Source organism: Salarias fasciatus, unplaced genomic scaffold, assembly GCF_902148845.1.
Source record: "Salarias fasciatus unplaced genomic scaffold, fSalaFa1.1, whole genome shotgun sequence".
NCBI lineage: Eukaryota > Metazoa > Chordata > Actinopteri > Blenniiformes > Blenniidae > Salarias > Salarias fasciatus.
The window spans coordinates 129,548-151,257 of NW_021941407.1; the positions used below are offsets into that span (position 1 = coordinate 129,548).

General features: G+C 43.9%; 1 pseudogene; it reads left to right on the top strand.

Annotated features, from left to right (window-relative positions):
* The first annotated feature begins 21,454 nt into the window (after window positions 1-21,454).
* LOC115385810 (GTPase IMAP family member 9-like) overlaps window positions 21,455-21,710 on the top strand; it is a 33,849-nt pseudogene continuing 33,593 nt past the window's right edge.

Here is a 21,710-nt window from a genome sequence, read left to right on the forward strand (position 1 = left end):
CAACCAGTCTGATCATCAACTGGAGACATTGTGAAGAACATCTCAGTCTCCATGAGGAGCTCCTGCTGTGTGTCCATACCTGAGAGTCTCCAGGGAGCAGTGTGGATCCTCCACTGCCGCTGACAGCTCCTTCACTCCTGAGTCTCCTGGATGGTTGTAGCTCAGGTCCAGCTCTCTCAGATGGGAGGACTTGGATCTCACAGCTGAGACCAGAGAAGCACAGCCTTCCTCTGAGACCAGACACCCTGACAGACTGGAGACACAAACATGGCTGCATCAAGTCAAGAAGGAAGAAGGAAGATCCTCCACATGATCAAGCAGCAGCTGGATCCTGACCTGAGAGCTTCCAGTTTACAGTGAGGACTCTCCAGTCCAAGAGACAGACGCTTCACTCCTGAATCCTGCAGGTCGTTGTTACTCAGGTCCAGATGTGTCAGACTGGAGGACTGAGAGCTGAGAACTGAGGACAGAGCTCCACAGCTTCTCTCTGACAGACCACAGCAGCTCAACCTGAAGAAGAAGCAACAATGAAAACCACATCAATGTTTGTCATGGACTCAGTTCTACATCTCTGACTTGGAGCATCACAAACACAGTGAGTGGAGGATGGAAAGCTGCTGCTCTGCAGCTCAGCTGAGACTGGAAACTTGAATCTGCCCACATGGAAAAGACATTTAAAAAGCTTCTGAGGAGTTCCAATCCCCCCCTCCACCCCCCTGAACCCCACAGTGCTTTACAACAGCTGTGATGAGGAGAACAGAGATGAAGACCAATGTTTTCAGAGAAGACGCTCATCCAGTCAGCAGAGAGAGAGAGAACACAGGGAGAACATGCAAACCACACAGAAGGACACCAGGCTCTGGCTGGGGTTTGAACTCAGGACCTTGTTGCTGTGAGGCAGCAGTGCTGACCACTGCTCCACCGTGCAGCCCTGTCCAAAGGTTTAGTGTATTTCCAGTGTCTAGAACCTGCAGGGAGATTCAGCTTTTCTCCTCTGCTTTCTATAATCGTCCAACAGCTTCGCTCCCAAATATAAAGGAATCCTTCAGTTTGTGATACAAGCATGAAATTGGGTCCACGTCCAGCCAAAGGCATTCCAAAAAGATCTAGATATGGAGCATCATGAATTTTCAGCATGACGCCCATGGCAGCTGTTTTTCAAAATGGCCGCCAGCAACAACTGTTTTCCAGAGAGATGGATCCAAAATGTTCCTGCAGACAAGATTTGTTGAATGTATTCAGCATATTGACTTGGTAATGTGTTGTTTTGATCATTGAACGTTTCATTGAAAATTCAAAATGGCCGCCATTTCTTCAGACTGGTTCCATACGGATGATCTCTTTGTGGAATTATGCATTTTTCTTGATGCAGTTTTTTTTTTTTTCATTTTTCTCCTTTCTTTGTAAGATTTTTTTTAGTTTTTTTGAATATTTTTTGTTTGCGCAGTCCGGCTCTGGCCAGCCTTTCTTCTCTTTGAATCTGCGCTCGCCTTTCGATGTGCTCTTCATCTGTACACTCTGGCTCCAAACTGTAAAGACGCTCTTCATATTCAAAGTTCTCGTCCACAACATCTTCATCCCATAAATATTCCTCCATTTTGCACTAAACTGGAAGAAGAAAGTTATTGTGTCGCCTCCGGTTGCCCCGGAAACAATGAGCCGTACTGCGCATGCGTGTGGCAGCCATAAACAAAGCTTTCAGTTCAGAGGTCAACAGAATCACTACAACATGTATGTGGCGACACCGGGCTGTCATGGAGGAGTGGCGCTAGGGGACCATGATGAAATACTGGTGAAACTAATGAGTTTTTGGACGATTGAAGCCGTTTTAGGAGCGGCGTTACCGAAGCCCCGTCTGCTAGCTGTATACGGATGTCTGCCGCTCCATTCTGGATGTAAATTTTGCCAAAGCACTGTTGGGATCAGAAAAGTCTTCTGGGTGAGGATGTTGTTGTACTTCATTCTATAGACAACGTGAAAACTGTTTAAACTGTACTTTTCCTTTAATGCAGAGTTTGAATTACAAACGTTTTAGCTCCCAGGAGTCTTCAGTGAGGCCAAACCTAAAGCTGCGTCCAGACCTGGATGGCTGGAGCCACGTCATTACATTCAAAGTGAATTCAAAGAGGAGACGACACACGACTGAGCGCAGCGTTAACGGAGGCGGCGCAAACGATCCAAAAGGGGTTCGGGGTGGCCAGTTGACGAGAACTCCACCCACGGTGTCCTGACGGCCAATCAGCGTTGATGTTGTCTGGAGACAGACAGGATTTTGGTGTTTGGAGTTAGAACTGCTTTTTTTCTGGGTGTTTGGCCTTGATTCCAACGGGACATGATTCTTTTACCAACGCAGACCGGAGTGACCAAAGTGAAGCAACAGAATCCACTAGAATAGAAGAGAATAGAGGGTTGAATCCAGCTTTAGGTCTATCACAAGGAAGACTCTTCACACTCGCCTTCACAGGAACAGAGGGCCGTGCTCTGGAACTGCCCAGCGCAGCCCTGCTTACATCTGCAAGTGATGAGTTCATAACTGGACTGGCCTCATCTGGTAGGCAGGTCCAGAAGGGGATCTGAAGGGAATCTGAATTCTGCATCATGAAAAATGAACGCTTTGACACCGAGATCACCTATATCAGGCAATCATACAAGTGACGGCTGCCATCTTGAAACTAGCGGCCATCTTGAATATTCATGACAACTTTTCAATTATCCATAAGACATTTACCAAGTACTAAGAATGGTCAATATGTCTTAAATATCATATTATGTCCATTACTCATAAGAAAACTGTTGTTGCTGCCGGCCATTTTGAAAAATGGCTGCCATGGGCGCCATGTTGAAAGTTTCTGATGCCTCCATATCCAGTTCTTTTTGGAATGCCTTTGTCTATATGTGAACAAATTTTCATGCTTGTATCACAAACTGAACGGTTGTTTTGGTGAACCGCTGCGCTATGAAGTGTGACGGAGCGGCCCATCACTGACTGTGGACAGCATGCTACATGCTACATGCTACATGCCACATAGCAAACATTTTAATCCCCCTGCTTGGGGTCCTTTCTTCTTCTGGTGTTCAGTTGGCGTCCAGCTTGAAGATTCCAGGACGAGGCTGTTGGGCATCATGAGGCTCCGTCTGCTGGAAGCCTTGAGACCGTGTTGGTCAGAGCAGCATCGGCCCTGCTGAAGCAGGACACACACACTTTAACACCTGACACACCACACACACCCATTCTCTGACTGCCCATGCAGAATCTGGTCCTCCAAGACGACACTTTATCAGCCCATCATGCCTGCAGTGACACCTGGATATGAGGGTTTCCACTCTAAGACTGAACCTTGCTCTTTTCCACAGGTGCTGTCAGGTCTACAGTCTATTCAGCCTGTCAGGCTCACATGTTATGGCTCCCTGTAGAGCGTCCTCCAGACAGGGAGGAACTGTAGAGTCCAGTCAGAACCCTGGGATGCTATATTGATGCTACCATGGACATTCATTCCTCTGAACAGCTTTGGTCTGTTCTGGAGGTCCTGATGGAGGCTCTGCACTGTAAAAAATTTCCAGCATTTCACAATAATTAACAGTATTATTTTACAGTAACTTGTTGTAATGAAGTTTCCCTGTAATATCCCAATGAATACCTGTAAAAACTACAATAGACTTGGATTTTATAGCATCTCACTGTTATTTTACAGTAATATCCTGCAATCTAAAACCCCTGTTATATCACAACAAGGTCTGTAATATCACAGCAACACAGTAAAACAATGCAAGGCCTTCACAGCATTCAGTAGTAACATTACAGTCAAACATTGGATTCAATATTCCTTGGTAAGTCACATGACTTAACTGAACTACAGAATAATGCCGCTGCCCCAGTGACTGTGGACCGGGCCGCTAGGCATCATGGGTAACGAGATTGTTTTGGGGCCATTTCAGGGCCGTTTTAAGTGTTCTGTTTTGTTTATTTGTGCTTGGTTGTGTTATAGTCATGTTGGGGGTTGTTATTGTGTGCTGTTGCCACTTTTCTGTTCTTTTAGTGTTGTTTTATTTTCATGTCCTGTCAGACCGGGACTCAGAGGGGTTGCCATGGGGGTGGCCTCGACCTGCACGCCTTTAGGGGGCGCTTGTGTACTTGTCTGGTTGCTTAGTTGTTGTAACAACAAAGGTCCAGTGTGTTGAATCTAAAGAACAGTCATCCTTGTTTTCTGCTGCCACCGCTCCATAAACGCTACAAGAAGTTGATAGGTGAACATATGGCTTATCTAACTGACAGCATTTACACTTCCTACACGGAGCATTGAGCCAGTTTGTGGAGGCGGGGCTTTGGACGGAGCACTGACGGAAGCAGAGGGTGGAGCTCAGAGGAGGCGCCACTTTCACTTTGTCGTCTGGGCTGAAAGGAAAAGGTGAGCTGCCTGCAAAACGTCTGTTAATATTTACTTTCAAATGAACGTTTATCGCATGACACAGTTTATATTTTGTTGGCAGGAGGCCGAAACTGTTAGAAGTTCTCTCATGTCCTCCTGTATGTAATGAACGGCGAACGGTAGCTACCTAGTGAGAGGCTGCTAGTGACACCAATAGCAACGTTTAGCACCATTAGCTAACTAGCAACGTTAGCGTTTGTCTGTGTGGTCAGATGAAGGCTAGCTTACGCTAGCTATTTAACGCTAGCTAACGCTAGCTAGCTAACGTTAGCATTTGCCTGTGTGGTCTGATGTAGGCTAGCTAACGCTAGCTAGCTAACGTTAGCGTTTGCCCTGTGTGGTCTGATGTAGGCTAGCTAACGCTAGCTAGCTAACGTTTGCAGTGTATGATCACTGCTATCAGGAAATCTCCCCTTAATCCTAATAAAAAATGCATAAATGACCACTTCTGCATCATATGCAAGCTGAGACCATGAAATGGGCCTGAGATGAAGGGTAACTCCTGTTTACTGCAGAAAACACACAGAATGGTCAGAACCTCATGCAGATGTCAGGCTTGTACTGTGGCTCTCTGCCTCACTGCAAACACAGAGAGCTTTCAGTCCAGACACACCAGGAGAGTGGGCCATTTCTGCAAATAATGTAAATAATATATTTTATATCATCGTTGGAGCCTTGGTTATTTTTCTCTTAACCCCCAAGACCTCAAAGAAAAGCGATATAACATTTCACTTCTTGATCATTTTCTGTGCGTTTGCGATATATATGCGTGAAATTAATTTTTGTTTTTTTCCTCTCTCTATTTGGTCATATCTATTTTTCTACATTGACATGACACCGCCACAGCATGCATATTCTTAAAGCTCTGGTTGTTCTGAAAAATAAAAATATGTTAAATACTTCATTGTTCTTCACAGGGTTGAGGATTTATAAGAATTCATACTCAAATAGAGCCAGAGGAGAACAGGAGTGATTTCATAGACCATTAAGATGTCAAAAAATGTCCATTAAGTTTTTCTTTTTTTCTCATATGTATATATATATATATATATATATATATATATATATATATATATATATATATATATATATATATATATATATATATATATATATATATATATATATATATATATTCATATATGTTTTTTGTTTGTTTTTTTGTTTTTTTACAAACCAGCAAATATGTACAGATTTCATCTTTTCAATACATGCTGATGATCATAATCTGCTTTCCAACTTCAATGTGTATTGTTGGTTTCCTTTGTGTAATTTCTCTTTTTTCCCTTTCTTTCTGGGTCATCAGAGGACGAGGCTAACCATCCTGTTGACTGTCAGGCTAAGAGTGAAAAATAATTTTATGGTGAGAGGAAGGTCCAACAAGTTTGGATGATAGCTCTATGAGGGTGTGGCATGGGAAAAGGCTCAGCTGAACACTTTGATAAATGTTGACTGCAGTACATAAGCCTGTTTAAACTGACACTGTCTTTGCTCATTAACAGGAGCTTCTTGAGCATCGATCCTGAAAGAGGCTCCAAGACCAGGAAGTGGACAACAGTGAACCCTCATGTGGACACCCTTTGAGGAAACTACTGGACTTTAAGTGGGCATCATAGTTTGTGTAGCTGCCATCAGAGACAGTTGGTATATTTTTTGGTTTATTATTTAATCACTTAGGTTAAAGAGGCTTAAAAATACACAATAAATAAATCAGTAAGTTAATTTAGATAAAGTTCATTTATTTTGTTAAAATGATCTTGTAAATTAGAGAGGAACCTATTTTTTGTTCCGTGTTCGGTTGCTCGTCGGACCACATTAAGGGGCGTACGCATTTAAAGCCACAGGCGGTGCTGTGCGGGAGAAGGCTGCAAGAGACGGCGGCTCAATATGTTTATTTAAAGACAACAAGCGTCTTTTCTTTAAGGAAGGAGCCATTAAAGATCATCTTTACCCCCTCATGAGTTAATGAGGCCAATGAGGTACAAGTTTTTCCTTTGTTTTGCTGTGTTAAAGCTGATGTTATGAATGTATTAAGTTTGTAACTCGGTTTTTTGGATCTCATGTTACTGTTTCATTTATTTCATGTGGATGTTTTAAGTTATTGATGTCAGTTTCTGTTTTATTCTCAGTTCTGACGGCATTGTGAAGGCGGTTAAAGCAAGCAACGTGTTCAATAAATGCCTGTTTGAAACCAAAGAACTCCTGACGCTTGATTTTGAACTCGAGGGGAGTAACAGTCAGAACTCAGCCTGCTTCGTGCTGGAGAAGAGGAGAGAGGAGAGCGGGTCCTGTCGCGGCTGCGGTGCCGACAACGAGCAGCTCGTTTACGGATGACGTCGCTCTCAAGCATCGCAAGAAAGGACTGACTGCATGCGGGCTTCCCAAAGCAGAGGAAGCCAGAGTCCAGGAGTGCAGCGTGGTTCTCCTACAACCAAGTACACGTTTAAACAAGTTAAATGTGAAGAAGTGGGTTAACTGTGCTAACTTAAAAGGGACTCTAAGTGCTTTAATTGGGTAACCTGCTGTGGTCTGAAGTACAAGATTAAGTTAAGAAATTGTTTTTTTTTTTAATGCAAACTGGCTGTTGTTAAGGTAATTAAGGTAATTCTAAGTTAATCTGAAGTGCTTGACAATCATAAAGGGTAAATCTAAAATTATTGAAAGGGCAATATTTCGCAATTTTGGTTGAGACTAAAGGTTATAGTTTCTGATTCTAATAAGGGAAGGAAGATTTATTATTTACATTTTGGAGCTTTGACAAGCATTTAAGTTAATTCTTTAATGAGAGAAGTGTTTTTCAGTTCAAAAGTACATTTAAGAAGTGGCATTTAAATTGAGTTACAGCCACATTTCTGTAAAGCATTTAAGTTGAGAGAAAAAACTCTGAGAAAAAAAGGAAAAACTTGTACCTCATTGGCCTCATTAACTCATGAGGGGGTAAAGATGATCTTTAATGGCTCCTTCCTTAAAGAAAAGACGCTTGTTGTCTTTAAATAAACATATTGAGCCGCCGTCTCTTGCAGCCTTCTCCCGCACAGCACCGCCTGTGGCTTTAAATGCGTACGCCCCTTAATGTGGTCCGACGAGCAACCGAACACGGAACAAAAAATAGGTTCCTCTCTAATTTACAAGATCATTTTAACAAAATAAATGAACTTTATCTAAATTAACTTACTGATTTATTTATTGTGTATTTTTAAGCCTCTTTAACCTAAGTGATTAAATAATAAACCAAAAAATATACCAACTGTCTCTGATGGCAGCTACACTCCCACCAAATCACTTGTGATTTCTATTATTAACCTATGAGTGGGACTATTCTGCTTCTAATAAGGTGACAGTCTTGTGGATAGGTCTGTCCAAGTACACTCTTTTACTGAGCTTCTTTCCTTTGTCATCTAATGCATCATCACTGATTAACAGCTGCACTTTGCGTACACATCCATCTTCACTTGGGTACACTGCTGTGACTTTAGCGAGCTTCCAATGGTTTCTGGGGGCTGTGTCATCTTGCATGATCACTATGTCGTTGATCTTTGCATTTCTTCGTGTTTTCTGCCATTTCTGTCTTTGTTGTAGGCTTAACAGGTATTCTTTCCTCCATCTGTGCCAGAACTCATTGGCCAGGTATTGAACTCTACGCCATCTCTTGCGATGGTACAGATCTTCCCTGACGAAGTCTCCTGGTGGTGGCAGTATGACTGACGACTTCATGGTCAAAAGAAGATTGGGTGTTAGTGGTTGTGGTCCAGTAGGGTCATTAAGTAGGTGAGGTTTGATGGGTCTACTGTTTACTATGGCCATCACTTCATACAAATAGGTTCTTAACGATGAACTGTCTAATGTATGTGATGACTGATCCAGAATTGAGGTCAACACGCTTCTGATTGTACGAATTTGCCTCTCCCACACTCCACCCATATGACTGGCAGAGGGAGGGTTCATGACAAACTCACAACCGAGTTGTTTCAGGCTTTCTTGATCCATTTCTTTAATTGCGCCCAGAAACTCTCGTTTTGCTCCTACGAAGTTGGTACCTTGGTCCGAGTGAAGCTGACGCACATTTCCTCGTAGGGCAATGAAAGCACGGAGTGAGTTGAGAAAGGCATCAGTCGATAGATCCTTGAGTAACTCAATATGCACTGCACGTGAACATAAACATGTGAACAGCAGCCCATAGCGCTTCAGCTCTTTTCTTCCTTCTTTCACATAAAACGGGCCAAAACAATCCATACCACAATACGTGAAGGGAGGAGTTGTTTCTGTTCTCTCATTTGGTAGGTCCGCCATCCTTTGCTCTTCAGTTCCTCGTCTGAATTTCCTGCATTTGAAACAACTGTAGATAACAGATGATACTACTTGACTGCACCCAAGTATCCAAATGCCGTTTGCTCTGAGTTCGTTTATTGTCATGCCACGCCCCTGATGCTGCACTCGCTGATGATAGTGATCAATCAGCAACCTTGTGATGTGGCTCGTTTTCGGTAGTATAGCTGGGTGCTTGATGCATGGATGTAAAGTGGATTGCTCTAATCTACCTCCAACTCTGAGGATGCCTCTTTGGTCCAGGAAGGGATTGAGTCGATACAGCCGACTCGTCTTGTCTTTAGTCAACTCCTTTTGGGACTGAAGCTCTTTGATTTCTTTGAAGAAGGCTGTTCTTTGTACAATGGCAATGATTGTTAGTTCAGCTTCTTGTCTCTCTTGAAGACTTGTTGTTTCGTTGATTTTCGTTTGTTTGTTCTTAAACTCTTTCACAAATCTGATGAGTCTTGCAATAGCTTTGACTAATCTTGGCCAGCTGGAGAATTTGAGAAAACGTTCTGCCAGACAATCCATCTTTGCTGCTGTGTGATGTACAACAACCTTGCGTACTTCAGGGTCTTCATTGTCAAGTTCTCCCACCTTAACCTCTCCGCTGGGAAGCTCTTTCTGCCAGAGAAAATTTGATCCTCTAAACCAGTTCGAAGCGATGAGCTCTTTTGCCTTTAGCCCACGGGAAGCATGGTCCGCAGGATTGTCTTCTGATGGAACATACTTCCACTGTGTTGGTTCAGTACTCTCTTTGATCCGTTGAATGCGGTTTGCAACGAAAATGTGAAAGCGTCTGGCATCATTGTTGATGTATCCCAAGACAACTTGTGAATCCGTCCAAAAGAATTCTTCTGCATTTTCGATCTCCAATTCAGTCTTGAGCATGTCACTTGTGCGTACAGCAACAACTGCTGCAGACAGCTCCAACCTTGGTACTGTAGTTATTTTCGTGGGTGCCACTCTGGACTTCGCAAATACAAGAGAGCAGTGGATTTGTCCCGATTCACTGATGGCTCTTAAATAGGTACAAACTCCATATCCTGCAACGCTTGCATCGGTGAAATGGTGGAGTTCATATTTCTGAACTGCTTGAAAATCTTTGGGAATGTAACAACGGTCGATCTTGACATCGGCAAGGTTCTTGAGATCCAACAACCAGGACTCCCACTGTTGCTTGAGTTCACTTGAAAGTGGCTCGTCCCAGTCCGCCTTGTCACGACACATTTGCTGTAGTATTTGCTTGCCAAGTAGAACAAAAGGCGCCACAAACCCGAGTGGGTCGTAGACGGAAGCTACGGTAGCCAACACTCCTCTTCTGGAGAGTGGACGCTCATTTACAACCACTCGAAACTGGAAATGGTCTGAGGCGACACACCACTTGACGCCTAGTGCTCTTTCAATCTGTTGCTCACCAAGTGTGAGGCCTTGGTTTTGCATCGTCTCTGAGCAATCTTCTTTAGGAAGAGAATCGAGTACTTTCTGGCTATTTGAAATGAACTTATGAAGCCGTAGTTGTCCACAATTGCAGAGCTGCTTCGCTTGATGCACCAAACGGACTGCTTCTTCTTCTGAATGAAAACTGATAAGACCATCGTCCACATAAAAGTTCCTCTCGATGAATCTTATGGTTTCTTCACCGAACTGACCTTGACCTTGTGCTGCAATGTACTTGAGGCCGAAGTTGGCACAGGCCGGTGATGAGGCAGCCCCAAACAGGTGTACACACATGCGGTAGACAGATGGAGTGGAGTGGAAATCTCCATTGTCCCACCAGAGGAAGCGAAGGTAGTCTTGATCTTCAGCTCTGACTCTGAACTGATGAAACATGCGTTCAATGTCGCACATCACAGCCACTGGACCTTTACGAAATCTACACAGGACTCCAACCAGTGTGTTGGTTAACTCTGGTCCTGTCAACAGGTGGTCATTCAAAGAGACTCCTTCGTATTTCGCCGAACAATCGAATACCACTCTTATCTTTCCCGGTTTTTGGGGGTGGTACACCCCATGATGTGGTATGTACCAGGCTGGACTTCGTTCCAGTTCTTCAAGTGGCACTTTCTCTGCATCTCCACACTCTATGGTTTCACTCATGAACTTTGTGTAGTCTTTGTGATACTGTTTATCCCTCTCAAATCTTTTCTTTAGACACTTGAGTCGGTGTTCTGCACAGCTCTTGTTGTTCGGTAGTTTTGGTCTGTCCTCTTTAAACGGCAACGGTAGCTCACAATGACCATCTTCTTGTATTTTCACTTCTTCTTCCATTAACGAAATGAAGCGCAAATCTTCTTGTGAGAAATGAGAATCTTCTACTTTCCTTTCATTGAAATCAGACTCGAGTATTTTAATCACATCTGATGGTGTGATTACTTCCTTGACTTGTGTGCGACAGATGTAATGCACCTCCGTTGACAGCTGATCAGATGGTGAGATGGGTGTCACTTCCTTGACAATGATCCTGTGGCTGCATCCAATAGCATCTCCATAATCCACACGAGGATCGGCACCTCCAACTATTGTCCAGCCAAGATCTGTCCTTTGAGCGAAGGGCTCATTGTCTTTTCCTGACACAACTTCTCTGGGTATCAACATCTGTGAACAGTTGTAACCGATAAGCAGACCAACATCGCATTCAATTAGTGGAGCGATTTCTTCAGCGAGGTGTTCTAAGTGTGGCCATGCTCTTGCTGTCTTGGGTGTAGGAATATGGCTTGTATTGGCAGGAATAAACTCTCTTGTGTATGTGTTGGGAAGAGGGATTCTCTTTGATGAGTAGAAGCCTCTGACTTTTAACCCCGATAACCTTTGACTTGGAACAACCGCGTCTTTGGAGGATAATGTGGAAAGCCTTAGCTGTACATCTTTCTTCTCAGTGTCTAAAGCATCAGCCTTCTCTTGTAGAATGAATGTTGTGTCGCTCTGACTATCCAGAAGGGCATAAACCAGCATTTCCTGTTCTGGGTTGCTTGCAGTGGACAACCAAACTGGAACTATTGTAGAAGTGAGATCACTATTATCAGTCTGGATTACACGATTTGAGATTGCCTCGCTTGATGTTTCTTTAACTTGTTCTTTAGGTTGTTTGGCTTCCTTTTGTTCTTTGTCACCATCATTCTTTCTCAACTCTTTGTCTCGTTCTTCATGTAAACATGTTGGGTGTTTTCCCTTGCATTTATTACAAATACTTCTCTTTTCACATTTCTTGGAAAAGTGTCCAAAACTGAGACATCCAAAGCACAGTCCTTTTGACTGCACAAACTTCACTCTTTCAGATATTGGCTTTTCCATGAACTTTCGACATGTCTGAATTTTGTGGTTTAATTTCTCACAGAAAATGCATTTGCTTGTATCTGTCTTCTCTTCTGCATTACTTGCAAACGTCTTTGCTCCAATAGTTCGAGCTTTAGGAAGTTTCACTTTCTCCGAGTCATTTGCTTTGAGCGCATGCAGCGATGTCACCGGGTTGCATGCTATCTTGGCCTCTCTTGTGACAAAGTCAACAAAATTGCTGAATGTTGGAAATGAACCACATTCCTCTTCAATCTGAATGACTTTCCTATTCCATCTTGCTGTAAGCCAATCAGGAAGCTTGCTGAGCATTCTTTGGTTCTCACTGCAGTCGTTTAGAACTTCGAGACTCTTAATTTCAAACATTGCAGCTTCACAGCCTCTGAGAAAGTCTGCAAACTCTCTCAGTTCAACACTGTCCTTTGTTCCAATCTTCGGCCACAAGGAAAGCTTGTCTCTGAATGCTTTGGCGATTATAAATGAACTCCCATATCTTTCTTCCAAAGTGTCCCAAGCTGCGTGATACGCCATGTCCGTTCCCAACAGGAAGTAACTCTCGACAGCTTTTCTTGCAGGACCACTTATATACTTGCGGAGGTAGTAGATCTTCTCACTCACTGGGATGTTCTTCCTTTCAATCAACATTTGAAACGACATCTTCCAATCCTTGTACTTGATAGGATCTCCATTGAAAACAGCGGGTTCAGGCACTGGTAGACGACTTATGTTGATGGATTCTGTTAAAGCTTTAGCCAGTGCTGTTATTCCATCTTCCTGTGTGGCGCTGCTCTGAGGGTGCCCTCTTGTGGAGTCTTGTGGCATAACGAATGAATGTGCACTTGGATTGAGGCTTGCAGGTGCAAATTGGGTTTCAAACTGACCTGCAGACTTGGATTTGCTCCTTCTTGATTTCCTCCTTTCATGCAGAATGTCTGATATTTCTTCCTCTGAGTTGCTTTCTTCTTCATACACCTTCAGTCGTGCTTTGGCAGCGTTCATCTGCTTTACAGTTTCTAAGCGTTCAAGTTCTCTTCTCTTTTGCTCTAACACTCTTTGAGTTTCAGCATTCTCTGCTTCTTGTTTTACAAGTCTTTGTTTATTTTCCCATTCAAGATCTTCAAGTTTCTTTTTTTCAGATTCCATTTGTTCCATCATCTTGAGGGTGACTTCAGTTGCGGCCAGTTCTGCTGCTGCCTCTCGCCTTTTAGCAGACAACTTGCTTGAGAGACTTGAACTTCCACTGCTTGATTGCTTGGATCTTTGAGAGCCTGCTGAAATAAACACTGAACCAGCTTCACTCCAGTGCACTGATCTCTTTTCTTTTTCTTCAGCTGCAAGAGTTTGTCCTGCATGGTGTATGATCTTTTCAGAAACTGCATGACATGTGTCTACTCTGCGACGAGTGTCTCCATCAGGTGTTTCATAACTGCGTAGCTCTTCATACGCTCGCTTCACAACGTCAGATGTATTTTTTATTCGAACCATGTGATCATGCAAAGCTGTACTGTCACGCGCATCAAGAGCTTTTTTTGTTTGTTTAGCAGCAGTTTTCCACTTTTCATAACTGAGCTTAAAGCGAATTTGAAGCTTATTCAACCTTTCTTCATGCAACACCTGGCCTTTCTCAGTCCGCTTTCTCGGTCTCTCACTTCTCCTTAAGACTTCTTTTTCAGCAACTTGTCTTGCTAAGCTAGTGTCTGCAGTTACTACTTCTACAGCTTCTTCTTGCTGAAACTCTGCTGCTTCAGCGCCACAGGCTTTTGGGTCAGTCATGTTTATCTTACTTGGGCTCTATTTTTTCCTTTGTTTTGCTGTGTTAAAGCTGATGTTATGAATGTATTAAGTTTGTAACTCGGTTTTTTGGATCTCATGTTACTGTTTCATTTATTTCATGTGGATGTTTTAAGTTATTGATGTCAGTTTCTGTTTTATTCTCAGTTCTGACGGCATTGTGAAGGCGGTTAAAGCAAGCAACGTGTTCAATAAATGCCTGTTTGAAACCAAAGAACTCCTGACGCTTGATTTTGAACTCGAGGGGAGTAACAGTTTGTTTGTTTGTTTTTTTTTGCCACAGCAGTTTTCAGGCTCAGTTTTGAGTGTTTTTTTGTGCTTTTTTTTTGAAGACAACTTTGCATTATAAGATTTTTGCACAACGCTGTCGTGTTGAATGTTTAGAATGTTTGAGGCTGAGAGGAGCGCCTCATCCCTTCATCACTCTCTCTCTTCCTCTCTTACCTTTCCAGGCCTCATTCACATTGTTGTACTGTTATTATGTGTTAAGTTTATTTTGAAATTACATGCAGCAAAGCCACGTTCTAGCTTACGCAGTGACATCATCACGTGTGCCTGCGTGCACTGAGACGTTTTTTTTTTATACGCGGAAATAAATCCAGTCTGTGTGAGTTCCCAGACGAAAGAAACATGGAGGTCCGTCTCTTCTCTCATGGAAATGATTAACTTTTCTTTGGCAACCGGTGCAAAGAGACTGGAGCAGAGATGTCCAACGCAACAGGTTATGGGCCCAGTCATGCAGGCCAAAGATGGTTCAGACTTTTGTTTGATGGAGAGGAGAAAAGTTACGAGCTCTGGGAAACGAGGTTCCTCGCGCACATGGAGCTGCGCGGCCTCAGAGAAGTAATCACGGAAGACCCGCAGATACCCACTGATGACTATGAAGCTCTCGAAGAAGATGAAGCAAAGAATGGAGAGGCATATGCAGAGCTGGTGCAATGCCTGGACAACAAGAGTTTGTCGCTGATCATGAGAGACGCTAAACGAGACGGAAGAAAAGCTCTGGAGATCCTCCGTGAGCATTACGCAGGAAAGGATAAACCCCGTGTCGTGAGTTTATACTGTGAACTTTCCTCGCTCCACAAAGGAAGTAATGAATCAGTCACTGACTACATTATACGAGCAGAGACTATTTTCACGTCGTTAAGAGCCAACGAGCAAATCAGTGATGGACTTCAGATAGCCATGGTGGTGAAAGGGCTGCCTGATTCATACAAGCCTTTCGTCGTGCACATCACCCAAACCAATGACACTGTAACGTTTGGCGAGTTTAAAACAAAACTCCAAAGTTACGAGAGTACTGAGAAATACGGCAGAAATGACGCGAGTGCTGATGGAGATAATGTGATGAAGATGAGCGGAGCGATGAAGCCGTGGGGAAGAGGACGAGGAAAGAAAATGGACTTGGCTGATGTTGAATGCTACAACTGCGGTAAAAAGGGGCACATCACCAGGGCATGTCCTGATGAATACCAGACGAGACGAGAGGACCGAAAGTGGGACGCGCCACAGCGGGGGAAAGGCGCTGTCGCGGCAGAGGCCGTGACCAGGTGAGGAAAGCTGACGGAGAAACGGAGGCAGAGGCGGAGCCGACATCCTTCTGCTTCAGGATGAGCGACTGTCCTGCACGAGAGGGAGACAAGAGAGGTCTCATGGTGGACTGCGGCGCCACAACGCACATGATTAACGACGCTAAAAAGTTCATCACCGTGGACAAGAGCTTCAAACCAGAAGACCACGTGATCGAGCTGGCGGATGGATCAAAGGTGAGCGGAATGGCAAAGATGAGAGGAGACGCCGAGGTCTACTTGCTGGACAGCGAGGGGCGACGCGTGAAAACGAGGCTGAAGCAAGCGCTCTACATCCCATCGTTTCCACAGAACATTTTTTCAGTCAAAGCAGCCACAGCCAACGGAGCAGAGGTCCACTTCAAAGACGGCAATGACTGGTTAATCCACAGAGATGGCACAAAATTCAAGATGGATGTGTATGGTAAGCTGTATTACCTGAACACAGCAGAGGCTGAAAATGTTGATGGAGTGTTTAGTTGTCATGATATCCAGACGTGGTATAAAATACTGGGTCACTGCAATTTTGATGATGTTGCAAAATTAGAAAACGTGGTTGAAGGGATGAGAATAAAAGGGAAACATGACAAGATCAATCAAAACTGTGAAATCTGCACACAGGGCAAGTTCACACAAGGCAGAAACAGGCAGGCGGATGCTAAAGCTACAACAGTGCTTGAGCTAGTACACACAGACTTATGTGGCCCCATTGAACCAGCAGATAAAGATGGATACAGGTATGCTGTATCATTTACTGATGATTACAGTGGAATGATTTTTCCTTACTTTATCAAAACAAAAGGTGACACAACAAAAGCTACAGAGAAGTTCATTGCAGATGTAGCTCCACATGGAAAGATAAAATGCATCAGGTCCGATAATGGTACAGAATTCACCGGACAGGAGTTCCAGTCTTTACTCAGGAGTAAAGGGATAAGGCACGAGACAAGTGCACCCTACTCACCACATCAAAACGGAACTGCAGAAAGGGGTTGGAGAACCTTATTTGAGATGTCACGATGCATGTTACTGGAGAGTAACCTCCCAAAGCATCTGTGGACACATGCTGTGCAAACCGCAGCTCAAATCCGCAACAGGTGTTACAATAAACGGCTACAACAAACACCTTACTGTGTTTTCACAGGGAAAACACCTAACTTATCAAACATGAAGGTTTTTGGCTCTGAATGCTATGCATATAAACAGGATAAGAAGAAGCTGGATTCCAGATGTGATAAGGGAATTTTTGTTGGCTACGACAAATACAGTCCAGCATATAATGTGTATTTCCCTGAAACAGGAAAAGTCTCAAAACACAGGCTAATAAAACCCGTCACCAAATGCAGCACTGACAGCCAGACTCAGACAGGTTGTGACATGAGGGATGACATTGAGTGTTATGGAGATGCACCACAGAGGATTGTGAATCAAGGCCAGGGACAGCCGAAAGAGAGTAAAGAGTCCAGAGTTGAGGAGAATGTTGAAACAGGTGTGGCTCAGACTGAGAGCGCTCAGAAAGAAGAGGGAGAAAGAAGGTATCCCGAGAGACAAAGAAAAGCACCTGAGTATTTAAAAGAGTACCAGTGTAAAGCTGAGTGTAATGATGTCAAAGGTGGAAATATTGATTATTTGTACCGGGTGGCCTACGGCACACCTAAAACATTCAAGGAAGCAATGGACTCTGAGAGGTCAAAAATGTGGGCTGATGCCATGAAAGAGGAGATGAACTCTTTGACAGAAAATGAAACTTTCACTCTGACCTCACTGCCAAAGGGCAAACAAGCAGTGGGAGGCCGCTGGGTATACACAATGAAAGAAAGCCCAGAAGGATCCGAGCCCTGTAAAGCCAGGTATGTTGCAAAGGGATATGGTCAAGTGGAAGGGATCGACTACAAAGAGACATTTTCCCCAACTGCCAACATGACTTGTGTTGGAGCTCTCATGCAGGTCGCTGTACAGGAGGACCTCATACTACACCAAATGGATGTGAAGACTGCCTACCTCCACGCTCCAGTGGACTGTGAAGTGTATATGGAGCAACCGGAAGGTTTTGAGGTGAAATCAGAAACAGGTGAACATTTGGTGTGCAAACTCAACAAGTCACTGTATGGCCTAAAACAATCCGGGCGTAACTGGAACATGTTACTGCACGATCATCTCACAGAGAATGGATTTGTACAAAATGATGCTGATCATTGTGTCTACAGCAGAAAGTCTGAGAATGAAAAAGTGATCCTGTTAATTTGGGTTGATGACTTAATCATTGCAGCGAGTAACAACAAATTACTCCGTGATGTGAAAGAAATGTTGAAGCGAAGGTTTAAAATGAAGGATATGGGTCCACTTAAACACTTCCTTGGTATCAACTTTGATCAAAGAAAGGGAGAGATCAGAATGACTCAAAAGAAACACATCGAGAGGATGCTGGCAAAGTTTGGAATGTCAGAATGCAAACCAAGATCAACACCCTGTGAACAAAAGTTAAACTTTGACAGTGAGGGTGAGGTAATTAACCCAACAGGATACAGGGAGATGGTAGGAAGTTTGATCTACATTATGACATGTACCAGGCCTGATCTCAGCTGGGTTGTAAGTAAACTTTCACAACACCTAGCAGAACCAAAACAGCAGCATTGGACTGCAGTCAAACATGTGATGCGGTACTTAAAAGGTACTATGGATCAGAAACTGCACTACAGGAAAAGTGAAAAACATCTGCAGCTTGAAGGATACAGTGACGCTGATTGGGCAGCAGATAAGGATGACAGGAAGAGCACAACTGGATATTGTTTCAGTTTAAGTGAAAATGGTCCAGTTATATCCTGGAAGAGCAAGAAACAACCAACAGTGGCACTATCCACCTGCGAAGCCGAGTATGTTGCACTGGCATCCACTACACAGGAGAGTTTGTATCTTGTACAACTACTTAAAGGGATGGATAGTGAAAATCAGCATGTGCCAGTCAGGATATACGAGGACAACCAGGGAACAATTGCTCTCTCCAAAAACCCAGTATGCAGACAGAGAAGCAAACACATTGATATAAAGTATCACTTTGTTCGGTCTGCACACACAGAAGGGAAGATATCTGTTGAGTACTGCTGTACTACAAACATGGTGGCTGATGTCTTTACCAAGCCAGTGACAAAGGCTAAGATGGAGAAGTTCAGAGGGTATTTATTTGGAGAGTGATGTGAACTGTGGGCCGCACGGTGGCGCGGTGGTTAGCGCTCTTGCCTCACAGCAAGAAGGTCCTGGGTTCAAATACCGGCCGGGGCTCGGGGCCTTTCTGTGTGGAGTTTGCATGTTCTCCCCGTGTGTGCGTGGGTTCCCTCTGGGTACTCCGGCTTCCTCCCACGGTCCAAAAACATGCATGGTAGGTTAATTGGTCACCCTAAAATTGTCCCTAGGTATGAATGTGTGAGTGAATGGTTGTCTGTCTGACTGGCGATCTGTCCAGGGTGTACCCCGCCTTCGCCCACAGCAGCTGGGATCAGCTCCAGCCACCCGCGACCCCAAAAGGGATAAAGCGGCAGAAAATGAATGATGTGAACTGAAAGATGGAACTGTTTCATTTTTGTTTTTTTTTAAAAAAACTCTCAGTACCTCTGAAATTTTTCAGTTTGTATATGTATTTTTGTTTATCACCACAGTAAGCTACACACATGTCTTTGAGTGGGAGTGTTAAGTTTATTTTGAAATTACATGCAGCAAAGCCACGTTCTAGCTTACGCAGTGACATCATCACGTGTGCCTGCGTGCACTGAGACGTTTTTTTTTATATGCGGAAATAAATCCAGTCTGTGTGAGTTCCCAGACGAAAGAAACATGGAGGTCCGTCTCTTCTCTCATGGAAATGATTAACTTTTCTTTGGCAACCGGTGCAAAGAGACTGGAGCAGAGATGTCCAACGCAACACAGAGCAGATATATTGAGGAAGAGAGAATCAACAGACGCTAAACGAAAAAACAAAAACAAAAACCAAGAACAGTCGGGCCACCACTCACTGGCCATTCCACCAGCTCCGCTTGGCTCAGCCAGCAGAGCTGAAACGGACCGCAAACTGCAGGAGGAGATTCGCGTGCTGGTCCCGGTGGCTGAGCTCCGCTCGCGGGAGCAGGCTTCGGTCGGCCGGCAGAGCCGCTCATCGGCTGGTCGCGGTCCGCTGCAGCTCCGGCCGGCTTCGCTCAGCCTGCAGGGATGCTCAGCCGGCGGGACACGGCAAACAAGGCTTCACCAGAGATGAGATTAGATCGCTAGCTAACGCTAGCTAGATCTCTATATCTCATATCTCCCCCCCCCCCCCCCCCCCCCCCCCCCCCGCCGTTGACAGGATGTGAAAAGTGGACATGTCTGAGCATAAAATGAACGTAAACAATGGCGTTTCTTACCATACATATCCATCAGCTTTGGAGATAGCGTTCAGGTGCATGGGCCTCTTGCAGGTGGAGCAGGTCATGCAACGCTTTAGGATTCCTCTTCTTTGCATCCATACAACTATTTTTCTCCGGCTGCGTATCGAGTCCCCCTGTCGTATTAATCGACAAATTTCATCACTCAATAAATTCGCCATGTTTGCATCCTTCACTTGAAGAGCGGGACGACGATCTCCCAGGGATCCATGCGATCTCTCAGTCCCGCTTGCATGCAAAATGGCCTTCTGGGAATGCTGCGTTCACGCAAGTCTGAACGCTGGAAAAAGGGAATTCTGAGTTGTTAAAAATAAATTGAATGGTTCTCCAACTTGTAATTCTTTAATTTAAAGTCTCAAATTCTGCTGTCTTTTTAGAGCTATTTTGTTGACATTTCAGCATACATTCTATTTGTGATTATACATTACAATGGTTTGCTGTCCTGAAAGTAGCACAGGGGACGAGAAGGCGACAGAGGGAAGAGAAGACGCACATGACTGCAGCTTTGAAAAGAAACGGCGGAGAACAGTTCAGTTTGCAAAAGGCAGCGAAACCAAACTCTGAGGTAATATTTTTCAACACAGATTTTAAAACATGAACAAGGTGCATGTAGTTATTTAGGGGGCTTTTGGCCTAAGTTTTTTTCGGCCAAGGTTATGTTAGTATCCTGGCCGCATGGGTGAGCTGATCCAGCCACCATGTTGAAAACGCTAACGTGACTGCATAATGTTAGTGTTAATGTGTAAGTTTTTAGCTGTTAAGTTTGAGTCAAATTCAAACTAACAGTAGCCACAGCATAATGCTTCAAACGCTAACCCTCAGTTGATTATGTTTTGTGAATAGCCATGCCCAAGAGAAGGGGAGCTGTGAATCCTGCGCCACCAAAAGACAGCAGGGCCTCCAGTCCTGCTGTGGAGGAAGAGGAAATGGGTATGTAATGCCATTTTGGGTTGTTTCTTTTTCTGTAGATTGTCCAAAATGCATCAATAAATGTGGGCCTTGTTGATAATATTGAAGCATGTAAGTTAGAGCTGAAACCTGTAGTCACATTCAAACCATTTAATGCAGTTTAAACAATTTAAAGTTAGATGATGCCTGGTTAAGTCATATCCATAGGCCTAAAAGGTTACAGATTGTGTTTCAAACTTGGCATAGCATCCCTGTCACAGCTTTTAGCTAAAATAATTTAATATTTACAAAAATCTTTTTTTTTCTTTTATGTGATCCTTGCTATGTGTTGTGTGCAGCTCCTACAATAAAGCATGAGCTGGCCATGATCAAACTTCAGCTGGAGGCAGAGCAAGAGCGCGGGAGACTCTGAGAAGAAACCATCGAAATGCTGAAGTCAGATAAAGAATACCTTCAGCGTGAACTGACCAGCAAGGCTGAATTAATGAGGGAACTAGTCAAATCGGGGAACAGATCGATGGAGCCATCATCTAGTTCAGGTGAACAATTAAATGCCAGGTTGTGTCGCTCCTGGGTTATTACATGAATATTCACATATTTGAAATTTGACATCCACCATCTTGGAAAGTTCTAGAATGTTTGCTGTAACTAGAAACACAAGAAGAAGAAAAAAGAAAAAAATAATGTTGCAGAACTTTGTGTGTGTGTGTGTGATTTATTGCAGCAGAGTCTTCCACAAGCCGGATGAAAAGAGTTGTCATCTCTGATGAAGAATCTGAAGCTGCTTCGACCTTAGCCATTGACTCGTCATTGTCTGATTCATCCTTGGAAGATGTCTCTATGAAGAAGAAAAGGCTGAAGAAGAAATCCCAAAAGCTGAGTGAAAAAAGAATCTACTACATTATATGTCAAACGAAAGATTTATGGCCCCCCAATAAACCCCTCCCCGTGCCATTTGTGGACCATTTGTCCAGCGTTTGTCCAGTGCGCATTTGTCCCCC